The sequence below is a fragment of the Grammomys surdaster genome, unplaced genomic scaffold (assembly GCF_004785775.1).
Source record: "Grammomys surdaster isolate TR1022 unplaced genomic scaffold, NIH_TR_1.0 63, whole genome shotgun sequence".
NCBI lineage: Eukaryota > Metazoa > Chordata > Mammalia > Rodentia > Muridae > Grammomys > Grammomys surdaster.
The window spans coordinates 2968636-2980951 of NW_021604565.1; positions in this window are offsets into that span (position 1 = coordinate 2968636).

The window sequence follows — 12316 nt, forward strand, 5'->3', positions numbered from 1 at the left end:
TGTGGTTTCACCATCTTCCAGTCCCACCAACAATGGAGGGGCGTTCCTCTTTCTCCACACCCTCGCCAGCATCTACTACCACCTTAGTTTTTAATCTTAGCCATTCTGACTGGTGAGATAGAATATCAGGGTTGTTTTGATTTTCATATCCCTGATAACTAAGGATACTGAACATTTCTTTAGGTGCTTCTCGGCCATTCGAGTTTCCTTCATTGAAAATTCTTTGTTAAGCTCTATACCCCATTTTTTAATAGGGTTATTTGGATGTCTGGAGTATAATTTCTTGAGTTCTTTGTATATATTGGATATTAGCCCTTTATCAGATGTAAGATTGGTAAAGATCTTTTCCCAATTTGTTGGTTGTTGTTTTATCCTATTGACAGTGTCCTTTGCCTTACAGAAACTTTGCAATTTTATGAAGTATCATTTGTCAATTCTTGATCTTAAAGCATATGCCACTGGTGTTCTGTTCAGGAACACTTCCCCTGTGCCCAAGTATTCGAGGTTCTTCCCCAACTTCTCTTCTATTAATTTCAGTGCGTCTGGTTTTATGTGGAGGTCCTTTATCCATTTAGACTTGAGCTTTGTATGGGGAGATAAGAATGGATCAATTTTCATTCTTCTACATGTTGTCCTCCAGTTGAACCAGCACCATTTGTTGAAACTGCTGTCCTTTTTTTCACTGGACAGTTTTAGCTCCTTTGTCAAAGATCAAGTGACCATAGGTGTGTGGGTTCATTTTTGGGTCTTCAATTCTATTTCATCGATCTTCCTGCCTGTCTCTGTACCAATACCATGTAGTTTTTTTATCACTATTGTTCTGTAGTACAGCTTGAGGTCAGAGATGGTGATTCCTACAGAAGTTCTTCTATTGTTGAGAATAGTTTTCCCTATCCTGGGTTATTTGTCATTCCAAATGAATTTGAGAATTTCCTTTTCTAACTCTGTGAAGAATTGAGTTGGTATTTTAATAGGAATTGCCATGAATCTGTAGATTGCTTATGGCAATATGGCCATTTTTATTATATTAATCCTGCCAATCCATGAGCATGCCAGATCTTTCCATCTTCTGAGATCTTCTTCGATTTCTTTCTACAGGGACTTGAAGTTCTTGTCATACAGATCTTTAACTTGGTTGTTTAGATTCAAACCAAGTGTTTTATACTATTTTTGACTATTGCGAAGCGTGTCATTTCCCTAATTTCTTTTTCAGTCTGTTTATCTTTCATGTAGAGGAAGGCTACTGATTTGTTTGAGTTGATTTTATAACCAGCCACTTTGCTGAAGTTGTTTATAAGGTTTAGGAGTTCTCTGGTCGAAGTTTCGAGGTCACATAATTATACTATCAGATAATCTGCAAATAGTGAGATTTTGACTTCTTCCTTTCCTATTTGTATCCCTTTGACTTCTTTTTGTTGTCTAATTGCTCTGGCTAGGACTTCCAGTACTATATTGAATAGGTAGGGGGAGAGTGGGCAGCCTTGCCTAGTCCCTGATCTTACTGGGATTGCTTCATGTTTCTCTCCATTTAATTTGATGTTGGCTACTTGTCTGCTGTAAACTGCTTTTACTATGTTTAAGTATGTGCCTTCAATTCCTGATCCTTCCAAGACATTTATCATGAAGGGATGTTGAATTTTGTCAAATGATTTCTCAGCATCTAGTGAGATTATCATGTGGTATTTTTCTTTGAGTTTGTTTATATAGTGGATTTCCAAATATTGAACCATCCCTGCATTCCTGGGATAAAACCTACTTGTTCACGATGGATGATTGTTTTGATGTGTTCTTAGATTCGGTTTGCTATAATTTTATTGAGTATTTTTCATCAATGTTCCTAAGGGAGATTGATCTGAAGTTCTCTTTCTTTGACGGGTCTTTGTGTGGTTTGCTTATGAGTGTAGTTGTACTTTCATAGAACGAACTGGGCAGTGTTCCTTCTGTTTCTATTCTGTGAAATAGTTGGAAGAGAATTGGTATTAGGTCTTCCTTGAAGGTCTAATAGAATTCTGCATTCAAACCATCTGGTCCTGTGCTTTTTTTTTTTTTAAGAGAGACTTTTAATGACTACTGCTATTTCATTAGGAGTGATGGGACTGTTTAGATGGTTTATCTGCTCCTGATTTAACTTTGGTAACAGGTTTCTGTCTAGGAAGTTGACCATTTCATCCAAGTTTTCCAGTTTTCTTGAGTATAGGCTTTCTTAGCAGGTTCTGATGATTTTTTGAATTTCTTCAGTTTCTTTTGTTTTGTGTCCCTTTTCAGTTCTGATTTTATTAATTTTGATACTGTCTCTATGACATCTGGTAAATCTGGCTAAGGGTTTATCTATCTTGTTGATTTTCTGAAAGAACCAGCTCCTGGTTTTGTTGATAATTTGTATTTTCGTTTCTGTTTCTATTTGGTTGATTTCAGCACTGAGCTTGATTATTTCCTGCCTTCTACTCCTCTTGAGTGTATTTGCTTCTTTTAGCTCTAGTGCTTTTAGTTGTGCTGTCAAGTTGTTAGTGAGTGCTCTCTCCAGTTTCTTATTGTAGGCACTTAGAGCTATAAGTTTTCCTCTTAGCACTGCCTTCGTGGAGTCCCACAAGTTTTGGTATGATGTGTCATCATTTTCAATAAATTCTAAAACGTCCTTAATTTCTTTCATTATTTCTTCCTTGACCAAGTCATCATTGAGTAGTAGAGAGTTGTTCAGTTTCCATGTGCATGTGGGTTTTCCATTGGTTTTGTAATTATTAAAGACCAGCTTTAGTTCCTGGTGATCTGATAAGATGCAAGGGATTATTTCAATCTTTTGGTATCTGTAGAGACCTGTTTTGTGACCAATTATATGGTCTATTTTGGAGAAGGTACCATGACGTGCTGAGAAAAAGGTATATTCTTTTGTTTTAGGATGAAATATTCTATAGATGTCTGTTAAGTCCATTTTGTTCATAACTTCTGTTAATTTCAAAGTGTCTGAGTTTAGTTTCTGTTTCCATCATCTATCCATTGATGAGAGTGGCATTTTGAAATCCCCCACTATTATTGTGTGAGGTGTAATGTGTGTTTTGAGCCTTAGTAAAGTTTCTTTTATGTATGTAGGATGATAATTTCTAGTTCCATCCATTTACCTAGAAAACTCTCAAATTCGCTGTTTTTAATAGCTGAGTAATATTCCATTGTGTAAATATACCACATTTTTTGAATCCATTCCTCAGTTGAAGGACATCTGGGTTCTTTCCAGCCCCTGGCTATTATAAATAAGGCTGCTATGAACATAGTTGAGCATATGTCCTTGTTATATGTTCGAGCATCTTCTGGGTATATGCCTAGGAGTGGTATAACTGGATCCTCAGGTAATGCTATGTCCAATATTTAGTTTCTGTTTCCATGATCTGTCCATTGCTGAGAGTGGGGTGTTGAAATCCCCCACTATTATTGTGTGAGGTGTAATGCATGTTTTGAGCTTTAGTAAAGTTTCTTTTATGTATGTAGGTGCCCTTGCATTTGGAGCATAGATGTTCAGAATTGAGAGTTCACCTTGGTAGATTTTTCCTTTGATGAGTATGAAGTGTCCTTCCTTATCTTTTTTGATTAATTTTGGATGAAAGTCGATTTTATTTGATATTAGAATGGCTACTTCACCTTGTTTCCTGGGACCATTGGCTTGGAAAATTGTTTTCCATCCTTTTATTCTGAGGTAGTGTCTGTCTTTGTCACTGAGGTGTGTTTCTTGTATGCAGCAAAATTCTGGGTCCTGTTTGTGTATCCAGTCTGATAGTCTGGGTCTTTTTATTGCGGGAATTGAGTTCATTGATGTTAAGTCCATTGATGTCCATGAAATGATTGTGGCTTCCTGTCATTTTTGTTATTAGAGGTAGAATTATGTTTGTATAGCTATGTTCTTTTGGGGTTGTTGGAAGATTACTTCCTTGCTTTTTCTAGGTTGTAGTTTCCCTCCTTGTGTTGGCGTTTTCCATCAATTACCCTTGAAGTGCTGGGTTTGTGGAAAAATATTCTGCAAATTTGGTTTTGTCATGGAATATATTGGTTTCACCCTCTATACTGATTGAGAGTTTTGCTGGGTATAGTAGTCTGGGCTGACATTTGTGTTCTCTTAGGGTCTGTATGATGTCAGTCCAGGATCTTCTGGCTTTTAGAGTCTCTGGTGAGAAGTCTGGTGTAATTCTTATAGGTCTGCCTTTATATGTTACTTGACCTTTTTCCCTTACTGCTTTTAGTATTTTTTCTTTGTTTTGTGCATTTAATGTTTTGATTATTATGAGACAGGAGGTATTTTTTTTTTCTGGTCTAGTCTATTTGGTGTTCTGTAGGCTTCTTGTATGTTTATGGGCATCTCATTCTTTAGATTAGGGAAGTTTTCATCAATAATTTTGGTGAAGATATTTACTGACCCTTTAAGTTGTGAATCTTTACTCTCATCTATACCTATTATCCTTAGGTTTGGTCTTCTCATTGCGTCCTGCATTTCCTGGATGTTTTTGGTTAGGAGTTTTTTGCATTTTACATTTTCTTTGACAGCTTTGTCAATGTTTTCCATGGAATCTTCTGCACATGAGATTCTTTCTTCTATCTCTTGTATTTGGTTGGTGATGCTTGCGTCTATGACTCCAGATGTCTTTCTTAGGTTTTCTGTCTCCATGGTTGTTTCCCTTTGAGATTTCTTTATTGTTTCTATTTCTATTTTCATATCCTGAATGTTTTTGTTTAATTTCTTCTTTGTGTTTTCTTGTATTTCTTTAATGGATTTCTGTTTTTCCTCTTTAAGGGCTTCTACCTCTTTACTTGTATTATTCTTTAAGGAAGTTACTTAGTCCTTCTTAAAATCCTCTATCATTGTCAGGAGAAGTGATTTTAATTCTGAATCCTGCTTTTCCAGTGTGATGGGGAGTCCACGGCTTGCTATATTGGGAGAAGTGAGTACTGATGATGCCAAGTAACTTTAGTTTCTGTTGCTTATGTTCTTGCACTTGTCTTTCGCCCTCTGGTTAATTCTAGTATTACCTGCTCTCACTGTGTAATACTGGAGTCTGTATTTCCAGTTACCTTGCTTGTGTCAGAGCTCTTCAGAGTCTAGATGTCTCTGTGGTCTTATGATCCTAATCTTCTGGGTAGAAGAACTCCTGGGACTCAGGCCACCTCTGGGATCTGGAAATCCTTCTGCTCTGGGTGCAGTGGTTCCAGTAGGGTGGCTCAGGATATGATGTCTCCACAGGTGCAAACCAGCTAGGTGTCTGCTGCTCTGAGTGCAGTGGCTCCTCCACTGCTCTGAGTGCAGTGGCTCCTCTAGGATGGCTCAAGATTCAGTATCTCCACAGGAGCAGACCAGCTCTGTGTCTGCCCCAGCCAAAAGGAGCAGGCAGTAGCGGAAGGGAAGTGGCATTTAGGAGGGGTGGGGTTTGGGTGGCTGGTGGGTCCTGAGAGTCCCTGGCTCCCAGATGTAACTCTGGGGCATAGGGAGTGAGATGGAGTACTTACCCACTGCTCTGAGTCTAGTTGCTCCTCTAGGATGGCTCAGGATTCAGTATCTCCACAGAAGCAGACCTGCTATTAACATCACTTTTCATAGTGATGATAGAGGACTTTAAGAAGGACATAAATAACTCCATTAAAGAAATACAGGAGAACACAGGTAAACAGGTAGAATCCCTTAAAGAAAAAAACAGAATAATCCCTTAAATAACTGCAGGAAAACACAAACAAAGAGATGAAGGAGTGAAACAAAACCATCCAAGATGTAAAAATGGAAGTAGAAATAATAAGGAAATCTCAAACAGAGACTACGTAGGACATAGAAAATGTAGGAAAGAGATCAGGAGTCATAGATGTAAGCATCACCAACAAAATACAAGAGAGAATCTCAAGTGTAGAAGATACCATGGAAAAAATTGACACAATTGTCAAAGAGAATGCAAAATGCAAAAAGCTCTTAACCCAAAACATCCAAGAAATCCAGGACACATTGGGAAGATCAAATATAAGAATAATAGGTATAGATGTGCATGAAGATTCCCAACTTAAAGGTCCAGTAAATATCTTCAACAGAATTATAGAAGAAAACTTTCCTAACCTAAAGAAAGGGGTGTCCATGAACATTCAAGAAGCCTACAGAACTCCAGACTAGACCAGAAAAGAAATTTTTCCTGTCACATAATAATTAAAACACCATATGCACAAAACAAAAAAAATATTTAAAGCAGTAAGAGAAAAATGTCAAGTAATATATAAAGGCAGATCTATCAGAAATACACCAGACTTCTCATCAGAGACTATGAAAGCCAGAAGATCATGGTCTGATGTCATACAGACTCTAAGTGTATGCAAATGCCAGCCAAGACTACTATACCCAGCAAAACTTTTAATTACCATGGATAGAGAAACCAAAACACTCCAGGAGAAAATCAAATGTGTACAATATCTTTCCACAAATCCAGTCCTACAAAGGATAATAGATGGAAAACTCCAACACAAGGAGGAAAATTACAACCTAGGAAAAGCAGGAAAGTAATCTTTCAACAAACCCAAAAAGATAGCTACACAAACTTAATTCCACCTCTAAACACAAAAATATCAAGAAACAACTATCATTTTTCCTTAATATCTCTTAACATCAATGGACTCAATTACCGAAGAAAAAGAAGTAGACTAACAGACTGGATACGTAAACAGGACCCAGAATTTGCTACGAACAAGAAACACACTTCAGTGAAAAAGATAAACACTTCCTCAGAGTAAAAGGCTGGAAAACAATTTTTCAAGCAAATGGTCCCATGAAACAAGCTGGGGTAGTCATTCTAATATCTAATAAAATAAACTTTCAACCAAATGTTATCAAAAAAAGGTAAGGAAGGACACTTCATACTTGTCAAAGAAAAAATCTACCAAGATGTACTCACAATTCTGAACATCGTGCTCCAAATACAAGGGCTCCCACATTCATACAGGAAATTTTACTAAAGCTCAAAGCACACATTGCACCTCACACAATAATAGTGGGGGATTTCAACACCTCACTCTCAGCAATGGACAATTCATGAAAACAGAAACTAAACAGAGACACAGTGAAACTAAGAAAAATTATAAACTAAATAGATTCAACAGATATCTATAGACGATTTCATATAAAAGAAAAGAATACACCTTTTTCTCAGCATCTCATCATATCTTCTCCAAAATAGATGATATAATTGGTCACAAAACAGTCCACAATAGATACAAAAAGATTATAAACAATCCCTTGCAATCTATCAGATCACCATGGACTAAGGCTGGTCTTCAATAATATCAAAAGCAATGGAAAGCCCATATCCATGTGGAAACTGAACAATGCTCTACTAAATGATGACTTGGTCAAGGAAGGAACAAAGAAAGAAATTAAAGACTTTAGAACTTAATGAAAATGAAAGCTCATCATACCAAAACTTATGGACACAATTAAAGCAGTGCTAAGAAGAAAACTCATAGCTCTAAGTGCCTACAAAAAGAAACTGGAGAGAGCATACATAAACAACTTGACAGCACACCTGAAAGCTCTAGAAAAAAAGAAGCAAATACACCCAAGAGGAGTAGACAGCAGGAAATAATCAAACTCAGGACTGAAATCGATCAAGTAGAAAAAAAAAGAATTATACAAAATATCTACAAAACCAGAAGTTTGTTCTTTGAGAAAATCAACAAGATTGATAAACCCTTAGGCCGATTAATCAGAGGGCACAGAGACAGTATCCAAATTAATAAAATCAGAAGTGAAAAGGGAGACATAACAACAGAAACTGAAGAAATTCAAAAAATCATCAGATCCTACTACAAAATCCTATATTTAACAAAACTGGAAAATCTGAATGAAATGGACAATTTCCTAGACAGATAACAGGTACCAAAGTTAAATCAGGAGTAGATAAACCATCTAAACAATCCCAGAACCCTAAAGAAATTACAGCAATTATTAAAAGTCTCCCCACCAACAAAAGCCCAGGACGATGTGATTTTAGTGCTCAATTCTATCAGACTTTCAAAGAAGACCTAATACCAATGCTCTTCAAAGTATTCCACAAAATAGAAACAGAGGGAACACTACCCAATTCATTGTATGAGGCCATGATTATGTTCATACCTAAAAAACACAAAGACAAAAAGATCTGTGAGTTGAGAGTTGAATGAAACAATTAACCGTCTCTTCATGAAGCACATGTCTCCATGTGGCTTGAACCACCAACCTTTAGATTAACAGCTGAAAGCACTGACTGATTACACAATGGAAACACTGATAATTGGATATTAGCCCAGAAGTTCACAATATCCAAGATACAACTCACAGACCTCATGAAGCTCAAAAAGAAGGAAGACCAAAGAATGGGTGACTCGAGCCTTCTTAGAAGGAGTTACAAAATTCTCATGATCAAATATGGAGACAAAGTGTGAGAAATAAACTGAAGCAGGGGCCATCCAGAGACTGCTCCACCTGGGTATCAATCCTGTGAGCAGTCACCAAAGGTAGCTGCTGATGTGGATGCCAGGAGTGTATGTTGACAGGAACCTGATATAGCTGTCTCCTTAAAGGTCTGCCAGAGTATGACATATTCAGAGATGGATGCTCACAACTAACCATTGAACTGATTATAGGTTCCATATGGAGGAGTTTAAGAGAAGACTGAAGGAGCTGAAATTGTTTGTGGTCCCATAGGGAGATCAATAATACCAACCAACCAGATCTCCCAGGGTCTAAATCACCATCCTGGGAACATAGAGTGAGGGACCCATGGCTCCAGCTGTAAATGTAGGGGAGGATGGCCTTGTTGGGCATAGGTGGGAGCAGAGATCCTTGGTCCCATGAAGGCTGGATGCCCAGTGTGAGGGAATTCCAGGGTGGGGAGGTGGGAGTGGGTGGATGGGTGGTGATACATCCTCATAGAAGTAGGAGAAGGGGGCTATGATAGGGGTTTACTGGGTGGAGGGGTGATGGGGTAAGGGAATAACATCTGAAATGTGAATAAAATATCGAAAAAAGAAAAAAAAGACAAAGATACAACAAAGAAAGAAAACATCAGACCAATCTCCCTTATGAATATCTATGCAAAAATACTCAATAAAATTCTCACAAATCAAATCCAAGAACACATCAAAACAGTCATCCATCATGGTCAAGTAGCTTTATCCCAAAAATGCAGAGATGGTTCATATATGCAAATCCATAATGTAATCCACTATATAAACAAACTCAAAAAACAGAAAAACCAATACATGATCATCTCATTAAATGCTGAGAAAGCATTTGACAAAATTCAACATCCCTTTATGGTAAAAGTCTTGGAAAGATCAAGAATTTAAGGCCCATAACCAAACAGCATAAAAGCAATATACAGCAAGCCAGTAGCTAACATCAAACTAAATGGAGAGAAACTTGAAGCAATTCCTCCAACTCAGGGACTAGACAAGTCTGTCTAGTCAATATAGTACTGGAAGTCCTAGCCAGAGCAATTAGACAACAAAAGGAACTCAAAGAGACACACATATGAAAGGAAGAAGTCGAAATACCACTATTTGCAGATGGTAAGATAGTATACTTAAATGACACCAAAACTTCCACCAGAGAACTCCTACACCTGATAAACAACTTCAGCAAAGTACTTGGATATAAAATGAACTCAAACAAATCAGTAGCCTTCCTTTGCTCAAATGATGAGCAGACTGAGAAAGAATTAGGGAAATGACAACCTTCACAAAAGTCACAAATAATATAAAATACCTTGGTGTGAATCTAACCAAGCAAGTGAAAGATCTGTATGTCAAGAACTTCAAGTCTTTGAAGAAAGAAATTGAAGAAGATCTCTGAAGATAGAAAGATCTCCTATGCTCATGGGTTGGCAGGATTAATATAGTAAAAATGGCCATCTTACCAAGAGCAATCTACAGATTCACTGCAATCTACATCAAAATTCCAACTCAATTCTTCATAGAGATATAAAGAGAAATTTGCAAATTCATTTGGAATAACAAAAAAAACAGGATAGCAAGAACTATCCTCAACAATACAAATACTTCTGGGCGAATCACCATCCCTGACCTCAAGCTGTACTACAAAGCAATAGTGATAAAAACTGCATGGTATTGGTACAGAGAGAGTCAAGAAGATCTATGGAATAGAATTGAAGAACCAGAAATGAACCCATACACCTATGATCACTTAATCTTTGACAAAGGTGCTAAAACCATCCACTTGCAAAAAACACAGCCTTTTCAACAAATGGTGCTGGTTAAAATGGAGGTCAGCATGTAGAAGAATGCATATAGATCCATACTTATCTACTTGTACAAAGCTCAAGTCCAAGTGGATCAAGGACCTTCACATAAAACCAGATACACTGAAACTAATAGAAGAGAAGGTGGGGAAGACCCTGGAAAACCTAGGCACAGGGAAAATGTTCCTGAACAGAACACTAATGGTTTATGTTCTAAGATCAAGAATAGACAAATGGGACCTCATAAAATTGCAAAGCTTCCATAAGGCAAAGGACACTGTCAATGGGACAAAATGGCAACCAACAGAATGGGAAAAGGTCTTTACCAATCCTACATCTGATAGAGGGTTAATACCCAATATGTACAAAGAACTCAAGAAATAAGACTCCAAACAGCCAAATATCCCTATTTAAAAATGGGATACAGAGCTAAACAAAGAATTCTCAACTGAGGAAACTCAAATAACCAAGAAGCACCTAAAGAACTGTTCAATATCCTTAGTCATCAGAGAAATGCAACTCAAAACAACCCTGAGATTCCACCTCACACCAGTCAGAATGGCTAAGATCAAAAACTCACGTGATAGTAGATGCTGGGGAGTATGTGGGGAAAGAGGAACACTCCTCCATTGTTGGTGGGACTGCAAGATGGTGCAGCCACTCTGGAAATCAGCCTGGCAGTTCTTCAAAAAATTGGACATAGCATTACCTGAGGACCCAGCTATACTACTCCTGGGGAAATACCCAGAAAATACTCCAACATATAACAAGGATACATGTTCCACTATGTTCATAGCAGCCTTTTTTATAATAGCAAGAAGCTGGAAAGAAACTATATGTTCTTCAACAGAGGAATGGATACAAACACTGGAGTAAATGTGAGAAAATTTGATACATTAAGTAAATGAGAACATGTGATACATTTACACACTTGGCTATTAAAATAATGAATTCATTAAATTCCTAGGCCAATGAATGGAACTAGTAAATATCATCCTGGCTGAGGCAATCCAATCTCAAAAGAACACACATGGTATGAACTCACTGATAATTGGATAGTAGCCAAAAATCTCGCAATATCCAAGATACAACTCACAGACCAAATGAAGGTCATAAGGAAAGAAGACCAAAGTGTGGGTGCTTCAGGCCTTCTTAGAAGGAGTAGCAAAATTCTCATGGTCAAATATGGAGACAAATTGTTGGAAGTAACCTGAAGGAGGGGCCTCCAGAGACTGCTCCACCTGGGTATCGATCCCATGTGCAGTCACCGAAAGTAGACGCTGATGTGGATGCCAGGAGTGCATGCTGACAGGAGCCTGATATAGCTGTCTCCTTAAAAGTCTGCCAGAGCCTGACTTATACAGAGGTAAATGCTCACAGCTGACCATTGAACTGACCATGGCGTTCCCAATGGAGGAGTTTAAGAGAAGACTGAAGGAGCTGAAACAGTTTGTGTCCCCATGGGGAGAGCAATAATACCAACCAACCAGAGCTCCCAGGGTCTAAATCACCATCCTGGGAGCACAGAGGGTGGGTCCCATGGCTCCAGCTGTATATGTAAGAAACGTTTGCCTTGTCGAGCATAGGTGGGAGAGGATAGCCTTGGTCTCATAATGGCTGGATGCCCCAGTGTGGGGAAATTTGAGGACAGGGAGGTAGGAGTGGGTGAGTGGTTGGGGGCACATCCTCATAGAAGCAGGAGGTGGAGGGATGGGATAGGGGATTTCTGGGTGGGGGGAAATGGGTAAAGTGGATAACATCTGAAATGTAAATAAAATATCCAATAAAGAAGAATAATAAGGTTCCACTGAAATTGAACACTATGCAACATACTTCCTTTAGTTATTTTATATTTTAATCTTTAGAATAATGTCACAAGAAAGTTATTGTACCAGCTAAATAATTGAAGGACAAACAGTTAAAGCAACTAAAACTTTGTAATTTCTTCCACAGTTTGTGGGCAAATCTGACTGGGTATTTATTTAAATGAATTTAGAATGTCTTTTTTGCTTGGAAGGAGACACCTTAAACTCTCAAGATCCCTGAGGTGTTTTAATAGGATAACTTGGGTG